Source organism: Lepus europaeus, chromosome 13, assembly GCF_033115175.1.
Source record: "Lepus europaeus isolate LE1 chromosome 13, mLepTim1.pri, whole genome shotgun sequence".
Lineage (NCBI taxonomy): Eukaryota > Metazoa > Chordata > Mammalia > Lagomorpha > Leporidae > Lepus > Lepus europaeus.
Genome location: NC_084839.1, coordinates 72,545,333 through 72,570,557, shown reverse-complemented (window position 1 = coordinate 72,570,557; position 25,225 = coordinate 72,545,333). Strand labels below are relative to the sequence as shown.

Here is a 25,225-nt window from a genome sequence, read left to right as displayed (position 1 = left end):
AGGACATAGGCAGAAAACTGCTTTTTCCTGTTGATAAGCTACAGAAAATTGACTGTTTTGCTATTTTAATAGAAAATAAATTTTAATTGACTTCTTTTTTATCTGACTTATAGAGCTTAACATCCATTTGTCATTATTCCAGTAGAAATCTTTCATCAGTTTAAGAAGAAGAATGTTTGCAAGAGGAATTCTGCCAGATTATAGGATCATTAGGCTGATGCTAATTCATCATTTTTCATAACATTGGGCTGTAATCTGTGCATTAAGTGATAATATTCTAGTTATGAATAAATGTTCTCATGCTATACCTTTGGATAAGACAGAACTTGCTTAAATCTTTGTCTTCTCCCATGCAATGTCACTACTGTTGATTATGATTTGAATTTGTTATCTGTAGACTACATAATTTGAACATAGTGACATTCATTTAAGCATTATAAAATCCTTGTGCAATCATTACAGGAAGACCTTTGGAGAATTAGATATTTCTAAAAAGTATTGCTGCTTTATTTATATTTATTTATTTACTTATTTATTTGAAAGGCAGAGTGACAGAGAGAGAGAGAGAGAGAGAGAGAGAGAGAGAGAGAGATGGTCCATGTACTGGTTCACTTCCAAAATGCCCACAGCAGCAAGAGTAGACCGGGCTTAAGTCAGGAGCCAGGAACTCCATATGCATCTCCCAAGAGAGTGACAGGAAACCAACTGTTTGGACCATCATCTGTTGCATCCCTCACACATTAACGGTATACTGAAATGGAAGCGCAGATTAGCCAAACTGAACTGGCACTCCAATATGGAATGCAGGAACCCCCAAATGGCAGCTTAATCCCCTGTGCTACAACACCTATCTGTTATGCTGTAGGCTGTGTTACAATTGGAAGTTAATACGTGATGAGAAGCTGATGCCTGAATCCTCAATTTCTATCCTCCTATAGCCAACATTTCTTACAGGTGGTATGGAAAATTGAAACCCCTGGAAGAAAGTTGTAACTTGGAACATTTGCCCCAAACCTGAATGCTTAGACTAACCTGTGATCTATAATCAAAATTGACTAGGTGGCCTCTTTTTCTCTCAGAGCCGTGTCTACTCTCAGGACAGTAACAGTAAGAGCTAAGTACAAATGACAAAGCAGCAAGGAATGGAAAAGCATGGCTTTCTCTAAATCCAGGGCAGAGCTGGCCAAATAAAACCACAGAGCAGCATGTTTAGACCGGTGTTAAGTCTTAAGAGAACCCATGTTTTGAGAGGAGAAATGCAGCCCAAAGAAGACAGCTTTCACCTGCCACTCCCCATCCAGTCCATCCCAACAAACCCCCCCCCCCCCCACATACACACAGGAAAAGCCTCGAGCCTCGTTCTTGACCACCATGGATCCTCCTTGGTAATTTTAAGTTTATGAATACCTTGTGACTAATTTAAATTGTACCATGTTCACATAGTTTACACACCATTAAGGGGTATATGAAATCAGATTTGATTTTGTAAAAATATTTCAATTAATGAAGAGGCCTTGAATTTGTTCCTGTAAAATAAAAAAGACTTCATGTTTTATTCTGGACTGTTATATACATAAATTCAAGTTTTTTTTGATTTTTATTTATTTTTGACAGGCAGAGTTAGACAGTGAGAGAGAGAGAGACAGAGAGAAAGGTCTTCCTTCCATTGGTTCACCCCCCACAAATGGCCCCTATGGCCAGCGCGCTGCGCCAATCCGAAGCCAGAAGCCAGGTGCTTCCTCCTGGTCTCCCATGAAGGTGCAGGGCCCAAGCACTTGGGCCATCCTCCAATGCCTTCCTGGGCCACAGCAGAGAGTGGGACAGGAAGAGGAGCAACCAGGACAGAATCTGGTGCCCCAACCAGGACTAGAACCCGGGGTGTCGGTGCCGCAGGCGGAAGATTAGCCAAGTGAGCCGCGGTGCCGGCCAAATAAATTCAAGTTTTGCTATAATTTGGTTGAATACTTAATATTAGTGATTAATTATCATTTTTATATATAAAGTTAAATTTCATGATAGAATATTTTCATTTATTGTTATTGTGATGCAATTAGACATGCATAAAAGGGTAAAAAATTAAATTTCTATGTATATTTTATCCTTATTCTTAGAGTAATAACATGTTTTCATGAACTGTTTTTTCTGTTTTCCAAACTACTTGTAAGTAAGTTAGATATATAATGTGCTCTTACTCCTAAATATGTTAGTATTTCCAAAGAAGAGGGTAATTTTTGTATATCCATAGTACAATTATCAAAATTTAACAATTAAGAATAGTAGAATACTATTATCTGAACTACTGACACTTAAAGTTTCTCCATTGTCTTATTAATGTTCCAATAGCAAAAAAAAAATTTAAACCAACTTAGATCACAAATTATATTCAGTTGTTATTTCTCTTGAGTCTTTTGTTTTAAAAATTTGGAAACGTATCTTGAGTCACATTATATGTGTAGATAAATAAGGTAAACTCATACAGGTTATCTTCTCTGGGACTACAACAATAGTAAAACACAGGGTTGGTTCCCAGATTTCTGTTTCTTAGATTTCCTAACTCAATCTCAGTCCAATATACTGATCACCTCTTGTGCTAATATGTTGGAAAATGTATATGATTTTGTATTTGAGTATTTAACTTCTGAAATTGTTATGTGGGATTCCATGGTATTTCACTCTAGTGAGAAAGCATTTACTAACAGTACTAAGCATGAGTATTAAATCACAAGCTTGATGGCTTGTTTTTTTCCCTCCTCCCTTTACTGAATTTACTGAAGCTTAGTTGAAATGTATCAATTTGACAATCTGTTTCAGCTTCCTAGGATGCAACCTTATTCAAGCTTCATTTAGAGTTTCAGTAGATTAAGCAAGACCTGTTTTTTTTTTTAGTTATTACATGTGTAGCATTTGTCAAGATCTCTGCAAGCACTTAGCAAATGAAGAACTGTAATCTGTAAACATCACAATTGTATGTGAGGTGCAGAACATAAGGGAGGTTCAGCACATCTCTCTTGAAATATATTTATGTATATATAACTAGCGTTTTATTTATTTGAATGGAGGAGAGAAAGAGAGAAAGGGAGAGAGAGACAGAATGAATATGAATGAGAATGAGAATCTTCTATCTGCTGGTTCACTTCACAAATGGCTGCAACTGCCAGGGCTGGTCCAGGCTAAAGCTAGAACACACAAGCTCCACTCAGATCTCCCACATGGGCGGGCAGGGGCCCAGGTACTTGGGCCATCCTCTGATGCCTTCCTAGGCACGTTAGCAGTGCCTTTATTAGAAGTAGAACAACTAGAACTTGAACTTTTGCTTGGATTTTGGATGCTGATATGATATGCAGCAAACTCTGGCCCTGAGAAATAATACTGTGATTAGTATTTTGCTAAATAAAAAAAGAAAAGCCTCTCTGATTTATGATTTTATGAATTTGGAAGACATTAAAACCTAAGATGGTTAGAATCATGATTTTTCTTTACTCATACCCACATAATCAAGATATGTATCACTATAACATGATTTATTCAAGAAGACACAACAAAAGACCATATATACTTTGTAATGAAGATAATTTATTGTAATTTCAAGTAGCTAACAGCTAAAAATATTCTGAAACTTTGATTTATATGATTTGTAAAGCAAATTACTAAATTGACTTTTATTCTGTGTGCAATATCATTTTATTAAAATAATTTAAATATAATCTTTGCTTTAGGGAGTTAAATGTATTTTCTAATTATTTTCTAATTATTTTTATGTTTTAATATTTAGGAAAAAATGAATCAAAAATATTTTTTAGAATTTACTAACATGAAAAATGGAATATTCTAATATAAGAATCTAATCTATATATGTAAATAAACACAAGATTGGGTGATTAAATATTAAATTATTAGCATTTGAAGTGGTATCAAAAGTGGACTTTTCATTTTTTGTTTGAAATGTTTTATTTAAAATTTTATTATTAGCTGACTTTAAAATGGTATGTCTTTAAGGAGTATCATATGACGGTATTTTATCTGTACACTTTGTATGACATCTAATCAGGCTAGATTTATCTAGATCCTCAAACTTATGCATATCTCCATGGTGAAAACATTCAAAATTCTTTTACTTATTTTTAGGCAATATATACTACATTATCATTATCTGTTGTCCCCCTACTAATAGAATCCAAGTACTTCTTAAACCTATCTATCTATAACTTAAAACCCATTAATTAAACTTTTCTCATCTTTCACTCCCCTCTGTATGCTCCAACCTCTGATAACCTCCGTTATACTTTTAACTTTTGTGCTATCTGCTGTTTTTATTTTACAGATAAAATTGAGCTCATGCAGTTCATCTCTTTTGTGCTTGGATTATTTCACTTACCATAATGACCTCTAGTTCCATCTGTATTGTTGTAAATGATCCACATTTCATCACTTTTGATGGTTGAATAGTATTCTCTAATATACAGTATTACATTTTCCTTATCCTTTCATCCATGGATGGGTTGTTTCCATTTTGTGGCTATTGGGTATACTGTTTCAAAGAATATGGGGGTACAGATGTCTTCAACAGTTTGCAAGAAAAATCAAATATATCCACAAGAGTGAAATTGCTGAATCATATGGTAGTTCAAATTTTAATGTGTGAGATACCTCCATAATATTTAACACAGTGGCTGTACTAATGTACATTTTTATCAAGAGTGTGCAATCGTTCCCCTTTCTTTGCATCCTTGCTAGTACTTGGTGCCTTTTGACTTTTTGATAATAGCCAATCTAACTGGAGTGAGGTGTTAGCTCATTGTGATTTTGATTTGCGTTTCCCTGATGATTGCTGGAGCTGTGCACCTTTACATGTACCTGTTAACCATTTATATGCCTTCCTTTAAAAAAAAAAGTCTATGTAAATATACTGCTCATTTTTAATCCATTTTGATTTTTGTTGTTGCTGTTGAATTGCATCAGTTTCTCATATATTCTGGTTATTAACCCCTTGTCAGATGTACAGCTTTCAAAAATTTTCTTGCATTCAGCACATTGTCTCTTCATCCCATCAATCGTTTACTTTTCCATGTAGAAGTTCTCAAAGTTTGATGAAATCTTATTTGTCTGTTTGCTTTGGCTTTCTTTTTGAAGTCTGATTCAGAAAATTTTTGCCCTTTCCAATTTACCAGTCCATCTCCTCTGTTTTCTTCTAGTGGTTGAAAGTTTCAAGTCTTACACTTCATTCTTTAATCAGTCCATTTTGAGTTGATTTTTGGACATGGTAAGAGATAGTGGAAAGGTGCAACGTATTTCCAGATATCCAGTTCTCCAAAACGATTTATTGAAACGCTGCCCTTTTACCAGTAAGTACTCTTGGTGTCTTTGTCAAAGATCAGTTAGCTATAGATGACAGGGCTTATATTTCAACCTTTAGTCCATTCAGTTTGCTTATGTGTCCACTTTGTCCCCAGTGCCATGCTGTTTTAATTTCAACAGCTCTGCGATAAATTAAAAATTTGATAAGGTAAAGACTTCTGCTTTGTTCTTTTTGCTTAAGAGTGTTTTAGGTATTCAGAATCTTTAAGGTTTCATACAATTTTTTTTTAGTTTTTTTTTCTAGCTTTATGAAAATTGTCATAGATATTTTGATAGAGGCTGTAGTATCTCTCTGTATTGCTTTAGGTTATATGAATAGTTTAACTATATATTTTCATCCAATCCACAAACAATCCACAAACATGGGATGTCTTTCCATTTCTTTATGTTCAAAATTTTAAACTAGAATGACTTCCTGACAAATAGAAATAGGTAGAAGAGTGAGATTATTTTTTAGGGAGCTAAACATACTTTGACCTCAAAATTGTTTATGACTGTTAGTTCTAATTTTAGTCTTCCAAAAATTGAAATGTTTCTAGAATAGAAATATTATGACAACAGAATACAAATTTATATGTGCATCACTAATAATGATATATCTGACACTTAAGTTAAAAATATTCAAAAACAGAGTCTGATTGAAGAAAATATCCCTGAGCATAAGTTTTATTATCATTTGACTTTTCTTCATTCAAAATAAATGTAACAAAAAAGAGTTTGAACAATATTTTGGATACATTTCACTGTATATTCCCTGGCTCAAATTTCAAGCATGTATAAAAGAAAAAACATAGCCACCCTTAATTCCCACCCTCAGAAGCTACTGTGAAATCCTCTTATTTTATGATGACAGTTCTGTGAAATACTAAGTGTGTCATATGTTGTCTTTACCATCTTATAAATTATTTACTTCCTTTGTTCTGAGCAAGGAAAGATGTTGATTATTTTTCATTGATTGCAGTCACTGTTATATTAAAAATAGAAAGCTTTGTTTTTTTTCTATGAGTTGATTTTTAGGAGTCTGTTGACCTCCAACAGACCTCTAGCATTACAAACGCTTTTTTGCTTATTTTACAGATATGTAAAATTTCAACTATATATTAGGAGGAATACACCTGTCTATGATGGTCCTAACTTAATTATTCTGATTTGAGAATCAGATGCACAAAGGAATAAAATACATTGTAAAGTGGTTATATTTATATATATATATGTGTGTGTGTGTGTGTGTATACATATATATATGTTATATAAAGCCCATAGAGATTTTACTGTGAGCAATAAACAAAGAGAGAAACTCTCCAAATATTTCCCTATTACCACTGGTTTTGCATGATAACATCAGTCAGCAAGAGAATTCTTAATTAATCTTATTTTGATGATCATTTCTGGCTTTGTAAAAGACAGGAGGAAACAAAAACTTGAAGGCAGGAAACTGTTATGCTAACAGTTCAGTTCTGTCAGTGGCATAAATCTTATAAACATCACACAGGTGCTTGTAGGGGTAATGGAAAAAGTTAAATGGAAGGCAGCTCAGAATTTGCATCTATTCAGATTTTAGTTTAGCATGTGTGACATATATATTTATATAATATTTTAATAGGAATTCATAATCTAAACAATGCTTTATAATTTTTCTCAAATGAAAATTTAGTCAGTAAACTGTACATGGTAACTTAGGATAAAAGGCAAAACAACAGCACATGCAATTTTAAAACTGCAGTTCACTTAACATGTCTAAGGTCAAGTGAATTCTAATAGAGAAGCTATGCCTGGCTGTGCATAGCAAATAATAATCTATTAGGCAAATTTCAACTGCTAAATTTTTAATGCAATGTGGTGATTAAACCATAGTCTTCATTTACCTCTTTTAAAGCATTTGTAAAAAAAAAAATAACTGAAAACCACAGGAGTGATGTTGAATTAGACCTTTCATTTCTTCTACTTCAAAGCCCATAGAGATTTTCCATGGACTATAATAGATGTTACTCAGTAAATGTTTAAGAAGAAAACATAAGTAGTCCAGAAAAGAAACAGATAGGTACTTCATTGGGAGGAAAGTCTGTTTATTGTAATTTTGTGGATACACTGAGGACAGTGAGGCTCTGTTGGACTTCAATAAATAATAGAAGCCTACGGATCTTGAGAATTTTACTAGCCACTGCCTTCCTCCAGGCACATGTTATTTTTGGGTCCTCCATAGAGTGGACTTTATGAATGTGTACTTCCTACAAAGTGAATTCATATAAAGCCAATTAAATTGTGAAATTAATATTGAGAGAGCACTTGTAATTTATAATAACTTTATTAAATACTAAAATAAAATTCAATGGTAGATGGTCCAAAATGAAAACAAATAGAATATGTCTATTGGGGGAGGATATAAGAAATACCCAAAGTGAATGTTTAAAACACATTGAAAATATTCCTTCTCATGATTTGAGTCTGAATATTTTTTAAATGGATATGTGTACATGCTGTTTCTTAAGGCACAATGTATTGAACAGTTGTGAGTTTTTCCTTATCTATTAATAAAAGAGCAATAAGATAATTGCATGGACATTGACTTTTCTTTATATTTTCAATTATTGCTTCTAGTACTGAGAGACATAACACGATCTTTGTAATGTTTAGATTGTATGAAGACAGGATTAAAATGGTTAAAGGGGAAAATTGTGATTTGAAGTTATTTTGGAGAACAAACGGCTTGCAAACGCAAGACTCATGAAAAGTTAGGAGGCAACGTTGTTTGGTGCAATAAGAGCTTTATGATTTGCTGAAGTAGGAGTAACAGTTATTGAATTTGATGAAAATGTTGTTGGAAAATCAGCATCTAAGCAGCCCATACCACAAATTCTTTTTAATTGAAGAAACTATGAAATTACTTCAAAAAGTTCATGGGAAAATAGAATTAAGAGATAATGTTCATATTCCAGGAACCTTGGTGAAGACACTTCACATGTGCATTTTTTTAATACCATTGCTTTCCTATCAGATTTCACCTAGCATTAGAATCTCTTACCTTTCTTAGGGACAGTATTTTTCGAGAGAACGAAATGGTGAAATTAATTTGCACAGTTCCCTATCATTTTGGAGTCTCTTAGGGCAATGCCACCCGATTGCTAAGAGGATTGCTATAGTACTAATCATTTGAGTAGCCTCTAATATCTTCAGGATTAAAGAAGGCCCAGCCACTTCTAGAAATAATGAGTGCATACATGCCCACCACACACACACACACACACACACTCTTAGGTTAATAAGGAACTTCTGTGTCTTTCTTAATCAACAGAATATTCATTTAAGAAATCATTGATTTGGCATTAAAAGGATGTAGATAAAACACTATGACCTCAACCTTTTCTTCTTTTGGCATTACTGAGTCAATGGAAAAAGACGGTTCTTTCCTCCATACCCAGCAATATCAAGGTTGTTCACTAAGAATCAAATTTACCAAATCCAAAAGACCTATTCTTGAAAAGTCTGAGGGCTTAGACTACAAATATGTCACATCAGTTTTTCATAAAACATACAATATTTCCAAGAAGTAAGATATTTTCTTTGAAAAAGCAATGCAAATTAGGATAATCCCAAGAAATAAATAAATCATAAGTACTTTAGGAACCTATGATTTGAAAGGAATCCACATTAGCTGGATTGGATCTGCTGAGAATGAGATGTATGATCGGATACATAAAGTAGGATATCTAAAAGACTCGCTTTTATTTCTAGAAGAATTAATAATATTCCAAAGATAGAAAAACAACCTGAATAATGGAACATATACTTATACTTTAGCACTTGATATTGTGAAATCTCTATTTAGATAAGTGAATAAAGCCAGAACTCCCACATCCATTGAAATGAAGTTTATTTTGCAATTATTTTACTTGTCTATCTTCTCCTATATCCCCAATGTTCTCTTCAATATTTTATTTCTTGTTTTTCATGCCAATATAATGCTTTCCTCTGATGTTTCTACTCTGTCATCTATATTCTTTCTTTAGCTGGTGAGCCTTTGTTACTAGTGCATATAAATAAGCTATTAATTTGTATTCTTTGCCTTTTATATGGAAACATGTATATCACTATGGGACTAGTATGTCTTAATTAATTAAAGGTCCAAATTTATTCTTGCAGAAGTTAAGACACCACTTTAACACTCTAGAGGGATACAGTTGAAGTCTGGAATCTGAAAACCATTAGGATGTTCCTCAGAGTTTAATCAAAACTAATTCTAAGGGGACAGAGTTTGAGCAGTAACATGTCATTATTGATTGAATTTGCTTTACTGCTCACAGCAGCTTACATAATCTTACAGATAAAATATATTTCACAGAAAAGAACACTGGGTCATCAATAAAGAAAGCCCGAATTTAACCGTTTTTTTCTGCTACACTATATAGTAACTATCTCTCTTATGAAAAGAAATTACTATCTGAACAATTAAGAAAAAAATTCCCAAGAAGTAAATAAATTTACATGTATTTGAACCTCCCTAGCAATATTACTTTAAAAAAAACTTATATTTGCAATCTTTAATCATTCAAATTTAGCTTCCAAAGATAGAGACCACTCTGTCTAAAGACAAAAATTGCTTTTAGCATAAGCAAAATATGTTGATAATAATGCTCTCCCTGTCTCACAGAACTTGGTTTTCCAAAGCCATCAATAATCTCTAAGTAGCTAAAACCAATTGACATTTTTCTGTCCTCATAATTCCCTAAGTAGACTTCAACATAGCTGACATCTCTCTCCTTCTTAAAACACTCTGCTCTCATTGATTTCAGGAAACCACAATATCCTTTATTTCCTATTCTGCCCTGGAAATCGAATTTTTTCTTTTGCTGCTACTTCTATTATTAATGGACCTCTATAGTTTCAGGAGAGATGTATTCTCTTGATTTTAATTTGATTTTTATATTTCCTGCTATAATTCTTTGCTCAATCTAATTTTGAAATTTCAGATAATATATTAACATATCAGTTATACCTTGATAATATGCTTTGTCACTAAATGACTAGAAATCACATATTGATCCACATAATTCATATTTTTAAAAACTGTGTACCAAGCATAGGGTATCATTTTTGGAATCAAATGGTGGGGGAAACATATCATATTTTGGCCTGAATGTGACATAAAATAGATACATTAGATCTCTTTCCAAGAGTGTGAATCTCCATTGATTGATGCAGTGCAGATGTAAACCCAGTAAGTGTTTGTCATCTAAATGAAACCTGAATGTCCTAACAGCTTTAATGTTCTATGAAAAGACTCCATCAATGTTTTATATGTTATCCCAACTTTTGATTAGCTACATTTTAAAAAGTAGGCATTTTTCATCAAATGGAGTTGCATTTGTTTCTAAACGTTACTTAAAAATAATTAAATCATAATACATTTAAGAAATACTCTGATAAAATATTAATGCTATTCTTGTTTTCTCAAAATGTAAACATACCTTATAGTGCATGTACATATTCACTTATTCATCATGGATACTGTTATTGATATACATATATACACATTTATCCATACATAATGCAAAAGACACAAGGAATGAATTAAAATTTAGGAAATTTCACTAAATATATACATATAACCTGAATATTTTTTCTATATGATCACATTTATCTTTTGCTCTAAAATATTTGAGCTATATTTTATACAGTTTAATAAAGTACTTTTATTACCTAAAGATGAATGAAGACATTGCTTCAAATCAGTAAGCTTTTTTATCAAAATTATTGTTATTTTAGTTTTTATACTTTTATTTAGGCAGAGAGACAAAGAAAGAAAGGCAGGCAGAAGGAAAGCTTCCATTTAGTAATTCACTCTCCAAAGCCTGCAACTAGAGCTAGAGCCAGATAAGACCAAAGTCTGGATCCCAGGATTCCATCTGGATCTTCTACCTGAGCAGTGTGGACTCAAGCCATATGCCATAATCAGCTGCTTCCCAGGATCCATATTAGGATGTTGGATCAGAGCTGGGTCCCAAATCAGGCCCTCTGAAATGGGAGGCAGGAATTCTAAGCAGTGACTTTAACCAGGATGGCAAAAAATGCCCCCCAAATGATTTTTCATTGGTATTTTCTATGCCATATTGAGGTATATAATTTAAATATGTTCTGTTTAGTTTCTGTGGGCATTATTTTTCATTTTTCTTATAATTTAGAATGCATAATTATAGTGTTTAATAAACTATTACACTTATTTTTTAATTAATTAAAAATTAAACATGTTTCTTTCATTAATAACAAAATGATCCAGTTTGTGTTTGTGTTACCTCCATGAATAATAGAGGTTTTTTTTTAAACAATCCTACATTTTCAGTAAAAAGTGAAATTGTCTAATGTTTATATTGCTTCTTATAGATTCAATATTATTTTGGATGTTTTAGTATGTTTCTGGGGCTTAAGAGAGCTTCAGAGACCGGTGTCATGGTATAGCATGTAAAGCCACCGCCTGTGTTGCTGGCATCCAATATGGGTGCCAGTTGGTGTTCCAGCTGGTGTGCTGCAAATCCAGCTCCCTTTCTTCTGGGAAAACCAGAAGATGTCCCAAGTCACTGGGACCCTGCTACCCACATGGGGGACCTGGAAGAAATTCCTGGCTCCTGGCTCCGACTTGGCCCAGCCCTGGCCATTGTGGCCATCTGGGGAGTGAACAAACAAATGAAAGATTCTCTCTTTTTCTCTCTCTCTGTCTCTCTCCCTTACTCTCCCTCCTCCTCTCTGTAGCTATTTCAAATAACTAAATAAATCTTAACAACAAAAAAAAGGGCATCAAATGGGATGGAGTTAGCTGAACACTAAGCTAATATGATATATGTGTGTTTATATACACATTTATGTGTGAGAGTACTTCAACAAATTAATAGAAATGGAATTAACAAAATTTGGTTTGGTGCAAGCAATTTTAAATCTATGCATATGAAGGGATTTCAAAAAGTTCATGAAAGAATGTGTTATGAAAAACTTCACATAGACTTGTGCAAAGTATTTTGCACCAAAATATATTAATTCCATTTTTCATAAACACTTTAAATACCATTGTATTTGTAGAAATATTTGCAGAAATTTCTCAAGATTTTTTCCCCTGGCTTCTTATTCCTTGCTTCTTTACTATGACTACATTGTTTGGGCCTTATAAATGTTTAACATGCCTGGCATATTTCATGGTTCATTTTACCAAATCAAAGAACTTGAATACTCTCAAACATAATTATTGAGAAACTCTTAGGTAATTTTGAATATTTGATTGGACCACTTCCATACCAAGCAAATAATTAAACAGAAAAGTGACAGCTACCAGAACCGTAAAAAAACTTACCTCTCCTTCATGATAACTTATAGACTATGACATGAAATCTTAGTGATCATCACTTTTGTAAGCAGTATGGATAATCTGTTCTTTCTACTTTTAGAACAAGTTGATGTAAGATTATATCAAGAAGTAGATGCCAAAGCACATGAGAGACAGAATAAAAATGCAGCTGTCACAAACAAGATAATACATATTTTCTAGTGAAATAGAAAAGGACGACCACATACGGAATCACCATGTCATAAAGCAGATAATCATTGCACATAAAATCAAAATACCAATTCAGTTAACAGATCTCTTCTGTAATATGTTGACAATACTCTTTTGAATAAAGATTTTTGCTAGAGCTAAATACTTGTTATTTCTGGAACTTATACTTTTCCATCGCATGGTTCACTGTTTGTTATTTAAATCACGTATTTATTGCCAGGTTTCTACCATCTAACCCACTTGCAAAATTTTTAGAAAGAATTTTTTTAATTCCTTCAGAATTACTGAACATTAAGTGGATATCCCTGACTATCTGAAACATTAGTGTGTTGGCTTACAGTTTCTTCATATGTTAAGCAATACTTTGATTTTTAGTTTGTTGCTTTCATTATTTTGATATTCTTTTCTTTTTAGAAAATTTTTCTTAATATAAAGAACAAATCTCATGTATTTCCTAGTTACAATTCTAATAAGGTAACATTATTCTCTCCCTTCCTCACTCCCTCAACTCCTCTTCCTTGTTTCCTTTCTTTTTCTTCCCTTTAATGTTTGCAATAACATAATTTGTGTTTAATTTATAACCACTGGCTTCATGCATCACTAACTACAATGTCCAACAAGTAAAAAGTATAGAGAACACTGTTCCACAGGAATATAGACAAGAGAGTAAAGCAATAATCAAGTTATAAGATGTCAGTTTCATTCTTACATTCAGTATGTGTGTGTTTGTGGGTTATTATTTTTTGTATTTTATAACTACCACATATCTGAGAAAGCATATTTGTCTTTTTGGAACTGGCTTATTTCATTAAACATAATGGCTTCCAGTTGGGTCAATTTTGTTATAAAAGACAAAATTTCATTTTTTTTAATTGCTGAGTAGTATTCCATTGACTAGATACATTTTCTTTATCTAATCCTCAGTTGATGGACATCTAGGTTGATTCCATATCTTACCTATTGTGAGTTGAGCTGCAATTAACATGGGAGTGTGAATAACTCTTTTATAGGATGATTTAATTTCCTTTTAGTAAATTCCTAGGAATGGAATTCCTAGTTTGGGTCATATGGTATATCTATCTTCAAATTTCTGAGGAATCTCCATCAGTCTTCCATATTGGTTGTACTAATTTACATTCTCACCAACAGTGGAGTAGGGTACCTTTTAATCCATATCTTACCAGCATTTATTTATTTATTTATTTTGGTTTTTGGATGATAGCCATCCCATCTGGGGTGATATGAAACCTCATTATAGTTTTTAATTGCATTTGATACAATTTAAATGCATTTAATTGCATTGATGGCTAGTGACTCTGAGCATCCTTATTTTGATATTGTGGCCAATTTTCAATCCTGGAAAACACATAGGGAAAATGTGAGTGAATATTTCTGCCCATCCTGTGCCTTTGTCAATTACAGCCAGTATTTACTATGAAGTGTCCCATGTTCCTTTTGTATTTTACTCTTAAACGAAACATATATTTTTTTGCATTAGTTTTAAATAATCTTTAACTGCATGTAATTTGTGAAATCCTTTAAGTGCATACAATTTATATAACCCTTTAAGTAATTTATATAATGTCTTTCACTCTTCCAGTGAAAAGTCTTTTGTTTTATAAAATGTCATAAGTGATTGAATTATATTTTATAGAATCCAGTAATTGTATATGTATACTTCTTGAAATTCAAAGTGCTACAATATCTGTAATTATGATCTTTTTGTATAGTGACTTATTTAAACACAGTCCTAACAGTGTTTGTTAGGGTTCATGCTATGGGGTATGGTCATTGAAGGGTCTTCAAAAAGCTCATAGACATCTGTATTATTAAATAATACTGTGCATGGATTTCAGAAGTTTTTTTGTTCCAAATCTCTATTTTAATTCATTTTGTCTATGTACTTTTTTGGAAGTTCTCTCATACTCTCTCCTTCATTTAGTCTTAAGCCTGCATGTAACTTTATTCCATGTCTATCTCTATGTCAATTTCTCTTGAGTAATTTTGGTTGTCTGATGTTTGTTGTGTAGTGGATTTTTAAGAAAAGTTTCAGGGAAGGTATTTTCTGAGTTCTTGCATATTGATAACAACTTGACTGTACTGTTTATGCTTGAATGTTAAAGTGGGTAAATACAAACTCTTGGCTCAGCTTCATATGAAGCCCACGCGAATTCTTTTTCATGTCCTTATTCACATTGTCGAAACGAGCTGGGCAAATCACACAATGGTGTCCGCATTATTTGTTACAATTGTGTATAAATCTACAAGGATCTCAGAATGAGAACAACTTCAAAAAATCATAACATACTGCTGTTATTCACCATAGACTTATGACTTTCAAAACCTAGTATCCGATATTTGGTGCAGTTTTGATGCAGCTAATCACTGTTTGGAATGCCCATGTGCCTTATCAGAGGGTCTGGCTTCAGTTCTGAGTTATTTGCTGCTGTTGACAGCTTTTTGCTATTGTGCTTCCTGGGAGGCAAAAGATGATGGCTCAAGGATATGAGTCCCTGCCCCCAGGTTGGGAGATTCAAATTGAATTCCAGGATCCTGGTTATGGCTTGACTGCTTCAGGCATTTGGGGAATGAACCATGTGATGGAAAAATCTCTGTGTGTCAGTGTCTGTATCTCTCTGTCTCTCAAATAAATTTCTAAAATGCTGTGAAAAATAAATTTAAAAATGCATTTTGAAAAATGTTGTAAGACTAACAGATTTTAGTAGTTGGGGAACATTTTTTTTTTCAAAACAACAGCTTCATTTGTAATAGCTAAACATTGAAATCAGCTCAGATGTCCTTCGACTGGTGAATTATTAAACAAGCAGATATGTATATAACATTAAATTTCACTTAGGAACAGTACGGGATGTTGATACACACCAGAATCGAGATGTTGAGAATTATACTGAATGAATGTAAAAAGTCAATTCCAAAAAGTAGCTTATTGTATAATTCCATGGAAACTTGAAGTAACAAAAGTATAGAAAGAGTTAACAATTTAATGTTGCCTGAGGTTATGAAGGAGCTGGCATTATAAAAAGGAAACAGGAAAGACCTTTAACATGATGGAAATGTTCTGTGTCTTGACTGTTTCAACGTTCATAGCCAGGTTATATTATCATCTATTGTTTTTTATAAGTCTTTTTTTTTTAATTTGATAGGTAGAGTTTTAGACAGTGAGAGAGAGACAGAGAGGTCTTCCTTCCGTTGGTTCACCCTCCAAATGGCTGCTATGGCTGGCACTGTGCCAATCTGAAGCCAGGAGCCATGTGCCTCTTCCTGGTTTCCCACGCGGGTGCAGGCACCCAAGCACTTGGGCCATCCTCCACTGCCTTCCTGGGCCAGAGCAGAGAGCTGGACTGGAAGAGGAGCAACTGGGACTGGAACCCAGTGCCTATATAGGATGCCAGTGCCGCAGGTAGAGGATTAACCAAGTGAGCCATGGTACCGGCCCCAATCGTCTATTGTTTTGTTAGACATTACCATTGGAGAAATCTGGATAAGGGACACAGGATTTCTCTGATACTATTTTTATGACTTTCCATATCTATGACTCTAATTATCTAGAAAAAAATTTTTAAAAAATATCTAATTAAGCATCTTTGAAGAATGACAGGGAACAAATGTATATTCTTGAAAAGTGTACAGATTGGGAAAAATGACCTTTATTCTGTGCTGCTTATATGAACTATAAAAACTGAGAAACTAACAGATGAATCAGAGTTTCTCTTTATATAATTACTCCTACTAATAAATTAAAAAGAATGTTAGAATTAACAGCACCATTTGCAAACCTCAGTAAATTAATGAGTGTAGGCACTGAATTTCAGTGGTTGCTAATATCCCCAAAAGAAAATTGAACAGACACAGCATGCTTCCTGAAGAAAGAGGACGCTCATGGTCCTGACAAGTTCATCAGACCTAAAGCTAATCAAGCCTCTGGATTTTCAGGAAATTGAGGAGACAAGGGAACATGTAGAACTGTAAAGATTAGGATATCAAGAAAATCCTCTTGGTGACAAACCCAAAATGCTATGAGTCTGTTACACATAAACAGTAGGAGAACAATGTAAGATGGAGAGAGACTCTGAATGCTGAGCTAAAGCTTAAAAGATAGCAGATTTAAAAAATGGAGCCACATTAAATTGTTAGGTCTAGGGATGTATTCTTTGATGTTAAAGCTGGAAAAGCTCACAAGACAGCTATTGCTGCGAAGGTCAGGATAGCAACTTCACTTCACAGGGAGAGAGGGAGCTGTGATTGAATTGAGACATTGGGACAAAACTTACTGGGCAAAGGCAAGGGCTTTTTCTTAACTTTGGTTTTGTCTGCATTTTAAGATGTTTCATAAAGCTTCATATGTACTTCCTCTGTATTTTTAATTAAGAATTCAACAGTGAAATTTCCCTAAATTTTAAAATGCTTTGAAATCATTTTTTAAAAAGTTTTATTATGTATCATTTTAGGGCATAGGGTATTTATATGTTATTATTGTCCATAATGGAATCTTTGTGGTCTTTTTAGCTTTTAACTATAACTACTAAAGATATATTGAAAAAAATATTGGAATATTATGTTCATGATAGTTTTAGCTTCAGGTAGTCTGTCCTCTGTTTGCCTTCCCCAAAGTAAGAATATAAACTGTGATGACCTGGATACCTGCAATCTAAATCTTTATTAATGTCTAAGTTATACATCTCTTCCTTTGTGAATTGGTTGTTTTTTGTATTAGTTCACTTAGTAAAGCATAATTAAATTTTGAAAGATAAGCAGGAAGACTGATTGATAGTATAAAACTAAACAGCCCTGTTATTAGAAATGAACAGAGGAGCAAAGGAGGCGAGTGAGTCCTGGATCTGATGTGGACTTTTGCATCACCTAGATTATTATCATCACCCATCTTCAATATGGGGAACTATGATTTAATAGATCTCCCAGGGGAAGAGTTTGTGAATTTGTGATGAAAGGATCCTTAAAATTTCATTATAAAACTCTCTCTCCCTTCAATGAAATTGATATTCAGTACACAGGGAAATGGTGATTTAATTTGTCAATATTATTTACAGCTCCATGGCCAATATTGTATATAATATTAATACATTAGAAATAAAAAACTAATTATGCATATATTGCTTACATAATTATGAGCTAATTATATTACTAATGGAAAGTGTCTTTCGTTGCTGTTAGACTTCAATAAAGATTTTTTTTTATAATCTTTTCTTGGCATTTAGTGTGCAATAAATTCTGTCATAAATATAAATTCAATGCTTTCTGGAGAGAACCTATTTAAAATAATAAATGTATGTGACAATGATCTTGTTTAGGAAATAGAAGTTTTAAGTACCGAATAGATTGCAATCTTTGTTGCTTTCTTGGAGTTGTTGTTTTTTGTACTTGAAGTTCAAAGCCATTCTCCCCAAGAAATGTTACTTACGTGCAATTTTTCAGTTTCTTTTCAGCTTAACTATGCCAAGTAACCATGGTCTGTGATTGTCTCAGAAGATCTTTCTTTCTTTTCATCTGTGTACTGTTATATTGGGAGTTTCAGTATAATTATAAAGTATCAAAGGTGCCATAGGTGGATCATTCTTATTAGAACCATGTTCCGTATTATAATAAATAATTGAAATCCAGCAAGAAATAAACCTTGTACAATATAAACTCTTGCAAAATCAGTATGATAAAACCGTTAGTAAAATAAATGAGTATTTCCAAATGTCACTATTGAAACATAATTACTGTAAATAAATAGTTAATTCTGAAAGAAAATTAAAAAGAATTAAGCAGGTGAGACTTTGGTTTCTAATAGAATGCTTTAACATATAGAAAACAGTAACAATTGGGTATATGACTATAAAATATATTAGAGATCAAGTTTCTACAAAACTGAGTACTTCGTAGAAAAAATCAGTTATACAAGAATCAGAGTTTAATGAATGGGAGAAGTTAATAATCAATAAATAAATATGTAATAGTCGAATGGTAATGTTATAGGACAAAAAAAAAACTAAAGAAAATTAACAGAAATGGAATAGGGGATGCTGTTTTTTTATGCCATTATTAGACTATTGTCTCTGATATGGTGAAAACTGAGCAGGTACTTGAAGTCAATGGAGTTTCTATTTACAGCAATTTGAGGAAATCTTTTCTAAAAGAGGAAATAGTTACTACTAGGGCCTGTAATATATGAAGGGTAGTGGGAAGGTCAAGTACAGATGGAATATTGGCTAATGAGCCTGAAGAAGGTCAGATCACGCAGACCATGGCAGAACAGGGTGTGGAAGTTGGGCTTTATTCAATAAGATGGGAAAACATTAGAAATTTTGGAAGAGAAGGTATAATATCCAGCGAAGTTTTGTGTTAAAAATTTCGGCCAGTGCTGTGGCTCACTAGGCTAATCCTCCGCCTGCGGCGCCAGCACACCATGTTCTAGTCCCGGTTGGGGCGCCGTATTCTGTCCCGGTTGCCCTCCTTCCAGTCCAGCTCTCTGCTGTGGCCTAGGAAGGCAGTGGAGGATGGCCCAAGTGCTTGGGCCCTGCACCCGCATGGGAGACCAGGAGGAAGCACCTGGCTCCTGGCTTTGGATTGGCACAGCGTGCTGGCCGTAGTGGCCATTTGGGGGGTGGAACAATGGAAGGAAGACCTTTTTCTCTGTCTCTTTCTCTCACTGCCTAACTCTGCCTGTCCAAAAAAAAAAAAAAAAAATTCACTGACATTGTGGAGTGGAACAGTTCCTTCAGCTCAGCTAGTAATCAGTCTCTCTGCTTGCACACTTGCATCTTTTCTCCTCCTTTATACCTATCTTACCTGCCTTGTCTATAGTAGTATGGCACCAGTAGTCCTCTAGTTGCTCAAACCTCACCATGATGATCAACCCTTCTTTTTTCTACATCCCATGTTTTATACCCTAGCAATCCAAAATGTTTTTAAAGGTATCATAATAATCTGAATGGTTAGTGTCTGAGCTTTATTAGGAAGGGAAGAAAAGTTTCTTCAAAACATTTCTAAGAAAAATGTATGCTGGTACCAATTTTCTGAAAGATCATTTGGCATTACTCATAAAAACTTTAAATATAGCCAACGATTTTTCACCTGGAAATCACCTCTGGGAAAGATTTCCGCTAGAAATTATCACAGTGAAAATGAATCTTCTCTTTTTCAACTGTGGCATTTGGGTTTTGAGTTTTCTTTTCATAAGATATTAAAATGATCATTTATACTGTAATTTGTTGACTTTCTTAATCTGTATATTTATTTGAAAGGCCGAGTGACAGTGAGAGATACATAGAGAGGGACGATCTTCCATCCAGATGTTCTTTATCCAAATGCACACAACAGCCTGGGCTAGAGTAGGCTGAAGCCAGGAGCCAGAAAATCCATTCGGGTCTCCCCTATGGATAAGAGGGACTCAAGTACTTGAACCATCATCCACTTTTTCCTGGGGCATTAGCAGGGAGATGAATTGAAATTGTGGTAGCTGAGACTTGAACTGGCACTCTGACAGGGTGCTGGCATCACAAGCAGTGGCTTAAGTCACAGCACCACCATATCAGCCCCAATCTGGTGACCCTTGGTTCATTTTAATCCTCTCATTTTGCTTGATGTCTTTTTCACTCTCCTATCCTAGGTCTTAAAGATTCTAAGTCACCACTGAAACCCATCTTATGGTTTTCACTTGACTCTCTCTTGATCTGTTTTTCTGATATTTCAAGATAGATAATGATTCCTTTTATTTAGAAACAAATCTTTCTGCTGCTCAAGAATGCCGCAACTTGTTATATCTTTGGTTATTGTTTACTTACATTGTATTTACTCTTTTCTTCATGAATTCCAATCACTACAAACTATATTTCTGTTTTCTGTCCCTCACAAATACTCTCTTCATCATTGGCCTTCACCTCTAAATACTGAGGCTATCAAATGTGTCTAGTAAGACACACATTCTGATCTCTACATGGATGACTGTAGTTCCAGTGATGATGAATATTTTATTTCTCTTGTTCTCTTCATATTTTTAAATTGCTTTGTGCCTCACCATCCTCTCACTGTCACACTTGTTTCCCATTCAGCTTTCTGTTAATCAATACCAGAGTCAAAGTTTTGTCCCATCTTTGTTGTTTTCAAAACTTTTTTTGCTAAATTTCATCCAAATTACAGGGAAAAATTGACAGCATGATTTCTAGTTTCCATTTTGTCCAGTAGATTTAGTATCCAAGTGAAATTTTTGAATATATATTCACATGGATGATTCCTTGTTGTGTATTTTACTTCCTGGGGCTTTTAAAAGAAGTGTTTTAATAGAGTGGGGAAGCTAGAAAGTTGATCTCAACATGTTTTCCTGGAAATCCTCTGATTAATGTTTTTAAGTGGTTTCTGACACTTGATTTCCATTCATGGTTTTGGCTCCTAATGTGCTACTTCTATATCATTGAACAGTTGCCAACTTTTTAAATCTTCATGCCTTCATTTCTCACAATCTGATACTACCTTCTGATGGTTCTTCCTTCTTTAAAATCATGTTATGCCTGATATTTGAATAAGTTTACTTTTCCTTTTCATAGCTGAATGTTAAGATCTTTAAGCTGACACTAATATTATCCATGTATATCTAATAAAGTAGCACTATTAATATTGCTTATATGTTTATAATTTGAATAAAATTTTATCAAAGGTGATTTAGGTCAGGTTAGTATTTTACATTTTTTATATCCTTACAATTTTGTGTGTGTGCATGCATGTTTTAATCTGGACACATTTACTGAAAAACAAAAGCTGTATCAAACAGTTAAAAATATATATCATTAATTTTATTGATGTTTCATTCTACTTTTGAGCAGCATTGATGTTTCTCAAATAGGATGATAGTAAATAAATCCTTTTGGATACCTAAAATAGCATACATTAAAATCAATGTGACATAAATTGTGCAAGCATGCTGAAATTAATGCAAAGCACATTGTAATTCAGATGTCTTGATATTTTTATCACTTCCTTAATGTTATTTTAAAAGATAGTCAACAAAATATTAAACTAGATGAAATGTTTTTTTAGACAACACATTACTAACTATAATTGTTTAGATTGCTCTTGGTGATTTAGAAGACACATTATATACTCAGAGCTGATATTTGAATGATAGGATTGATATAGTCAATCCATTTGTTAAAACATCAAATGCTTCTAAACTACTTGATAACTGCTTTTGCTATGAGTCCTCCTGAATGGCTACCGACCCATTCTGTCCCAGCCACCTGGCTATTGAGATTAGGAGCTCTTCAAATCTCTTAAAACCATTGAATCACTGATGCATGCATGTACTACAAATTAATTTTGGCATGCTGTGACTACTCAGTCTAATACATAGACTATTTTAAAATGCATTTATTATTCCCTTTTTATGTTTGATTCATCTCCTCTAATTTTATAACCTTTTAAAAAAGAGCAATTCTCAGATTACAGAATCTATTTCCTCATTAAAAATTAAACCTTGCTGTTAGATGGCACTTTGTGTGATCAGAGGAGATATGGGAATAAAAAGATATAACTTTATGTTGTTTGTGTCAGAATAGGAGGCTTACAGCTAGTGGTAGAGACAATCCATTAATAATTTGCGGAGGAAACCAATGAAATAATGGAACGTGGGATGTGCAGGATGTTGTTGCTATTGGCCTATTGTATTCTCACTGGTCTTCCATTGTTTGGTCGCAATCAGAAGTTCACAGGGATGGATGGAGCAACCCAAATGTGTTCCAGAGTTTATCTTTATTCTCTTGTTTATCTAATTACATGTATATTAAGCTAAATTAAGCTATACTGTATGTTTAATAACATTATACCATGTAGATATGTAATAACATTTCTTGCAACATTTTGTTAAATATTTATAAGCACTAACACTTATTGTGTTTATAGATTCTGAAGTCTTCTTTTTTTTTTTTTTTTTTTATTTTTGACAGGCAGAATGGACAGTGAGAGAGAGAGAGAGACAGAGAGAAAGGTCTTCCTTTGCCGTTGGTTCACCCTCCAATGGCCGCCGCGGTAGCGCGCTGCGGCCAGCGCACCGTGCTGTTCCGATGGCAGGAGCCAGGTGCTTCTCCTGGTCTCCCATGGGGTGCAGAGCCCAAACACTTGGGCCATCCTCCACTGCACTCCCTGGCCACAGCAGAGAGCTGGCCTGGAAGAGGGGCAACCGGGACAGGATCGGTGCCCCGACCGGGACTAGAACCCGGTGTGACGGCGCTGCAAGGCGGAGGATTAGCCTGTTGAGCCACGGCGCCGGCCGAGATTCTGAAGTCTTCTTTAAATACTTGTATATCCCTGCAGTACAATATTGCAGATTGCTTCAAAAATGCAATTTTATTTCAGCAAAAAAAAAAAAAAAAGAGGTGGATATTTGGCCCATCCATTAAAATCCATCCCCCACAACAGAGTGCCTGAGTTCTATTTTTCTGAGCCTTATTTCCTTTATCTGTAAATATCTACTTCCAAGGGTTTCAGTGAGGATTTATTGAGATGATGCATGTAAAGTGCTTAAAACAGTCCCTAGAACACAAATGTTAGCTATTATTATTCCTGTTGTAGTAAATCAAAAGATAATTTTTCATACAGCACTGTTTACTAGATAATGTTTCAAAACTATGCTCTAGTGTTATTTGATCCCTAGTGAAATTACTTATCCAAGGTTAAATAATAAAATAAAATTTTATTCTAATTTTAGCCAATGTTTATAATTTGTGGCTTTATTTTGGAGCTAAGAGTTTGTGTTCTCCATTACATACACTACTTTTTGATTTAAGTAAGCAGTATATGTAATCCTGCCCATGGCTTGTTTTCCTAGCAAGGTTTATCATTTTTTGAGACAAGTGGCCACTGACCCCAGTCTCTTTGGAATACTGGCAAAACTAGGATCTCCTTCTGAATATTTGTGGAAACTATTGTTGTTACTGTGGCATCAAAAATAAGAAAATCAATGAAGAAAATTATGACCCATATTCACCCAGAGGCATAGGGTATGAGTGGTTTAAGTTTTCATAGTATTATGTATATTAACAGAGCAACAGTCTTCAAAGGCTCCACATCTATTTTATCTACTGGACTCATCACCACCACTACCCTCTTTTTTTTTAGTCACTCAATAAACTGCTACTCAACACAAAGGAGGAAGAGACTCCTGTCTTTTTGCACCCAGTAATGCTCAATATTTGAAAAATATGATCTGTTGGAATATTGATGTAATTTGTTTACATTCTGTTTGTTGAGGAAAAAGAAACAAAGATTCAGAATACTGATAACAGTCAGAAGGAGGTGAAGGAAGAAAAAAAGAATCTTTGCCATTTCTAAGAACTGCATTTCAGGAAACCCACAGGGGAATAGGGGAAAACAAATATTCACCCATATTTTAGCATACACAAGAGCCCTTCCCACATTTTTCCCTGTGCTCATTCAGGATTCAAAGACCTAGTGAAATTCAAGAAGAGAAGGTTAGATATCATGATAAACAGAGGAAGGAGAATGAAATTTTGTCAACCTACTTAGAAGAAATATCTTAAAGGATTATTGATAACATTGATTTATTGTAAGAGTTCACAGCATTTTTCCATAAAAATTCTATAATCCAGTCAGAGTCATGAGTTTAGCCAAGAAAATAAAACACTGTAGATCTCATTGTTAGTAGGAATTTTAAACTTCTATTAATGATACAAATTCCTGCTAATTAAAGAGAAGCTAATTTTTTTAGCAGAATGTAAAATGTGACAATATAACCATTTTGAGATGCTGAAAGACTTTGGATTTCTAAAGTATTGATCTTGAATCTTTCTCAATATATTTCAAACAGAAATGTAATAATTTATCACATTGATGACTGCTGGCAAAAGTTCAGAAACATTATCCATTTGCATTATCAAAGTGCCCATTACATTTAAAGCAAGATATAATTCTAATTAGACTTCTAAGCCATGTGCTTCATTCAATGCTCAAAGCATATTTCCAAAAATGGAATGAATTCTTAATATTTTCTTTTAGAAACATCTTAAATTGGAGTGTTTTCCATTTAATAGAATAGTTCACATATTATTTAATTCTCAGATACGAAAAATGTGAGTCAAACAAATTTTATTACTCCTTAGAGAAAATATATCATGAAAGACAAAACGAGAATTGGTCATACAGCTTACTTGAAGGCATCTAACTAATTGAAAATAAAGAAATATGTTTCCCCTCTCCTTTAAAAAAAAAAAAAACAGTGGCATGTATTTGTGAGTTAGGGCACTATAATATAATCAGTCATTAAAAAAAATAAGGAAATCTTGCAACTTGTAAAAA

General features: G+C 33.8%; 1 protein-coding gene across 1 annotated transcript in view; it reads left to right on the top strand.

The window, feature by feature from the left end:
• Positions 1-25,225, top strand: part of LRRTM4 (leucine rich repeat transmembrane neuronal 4) — a 791,060-nt gene that overhangs the window by 495,461 nt on the left and 270,374 nt on the right. The gene's annotated exons all lie outside the window — the stretch shown is intronic.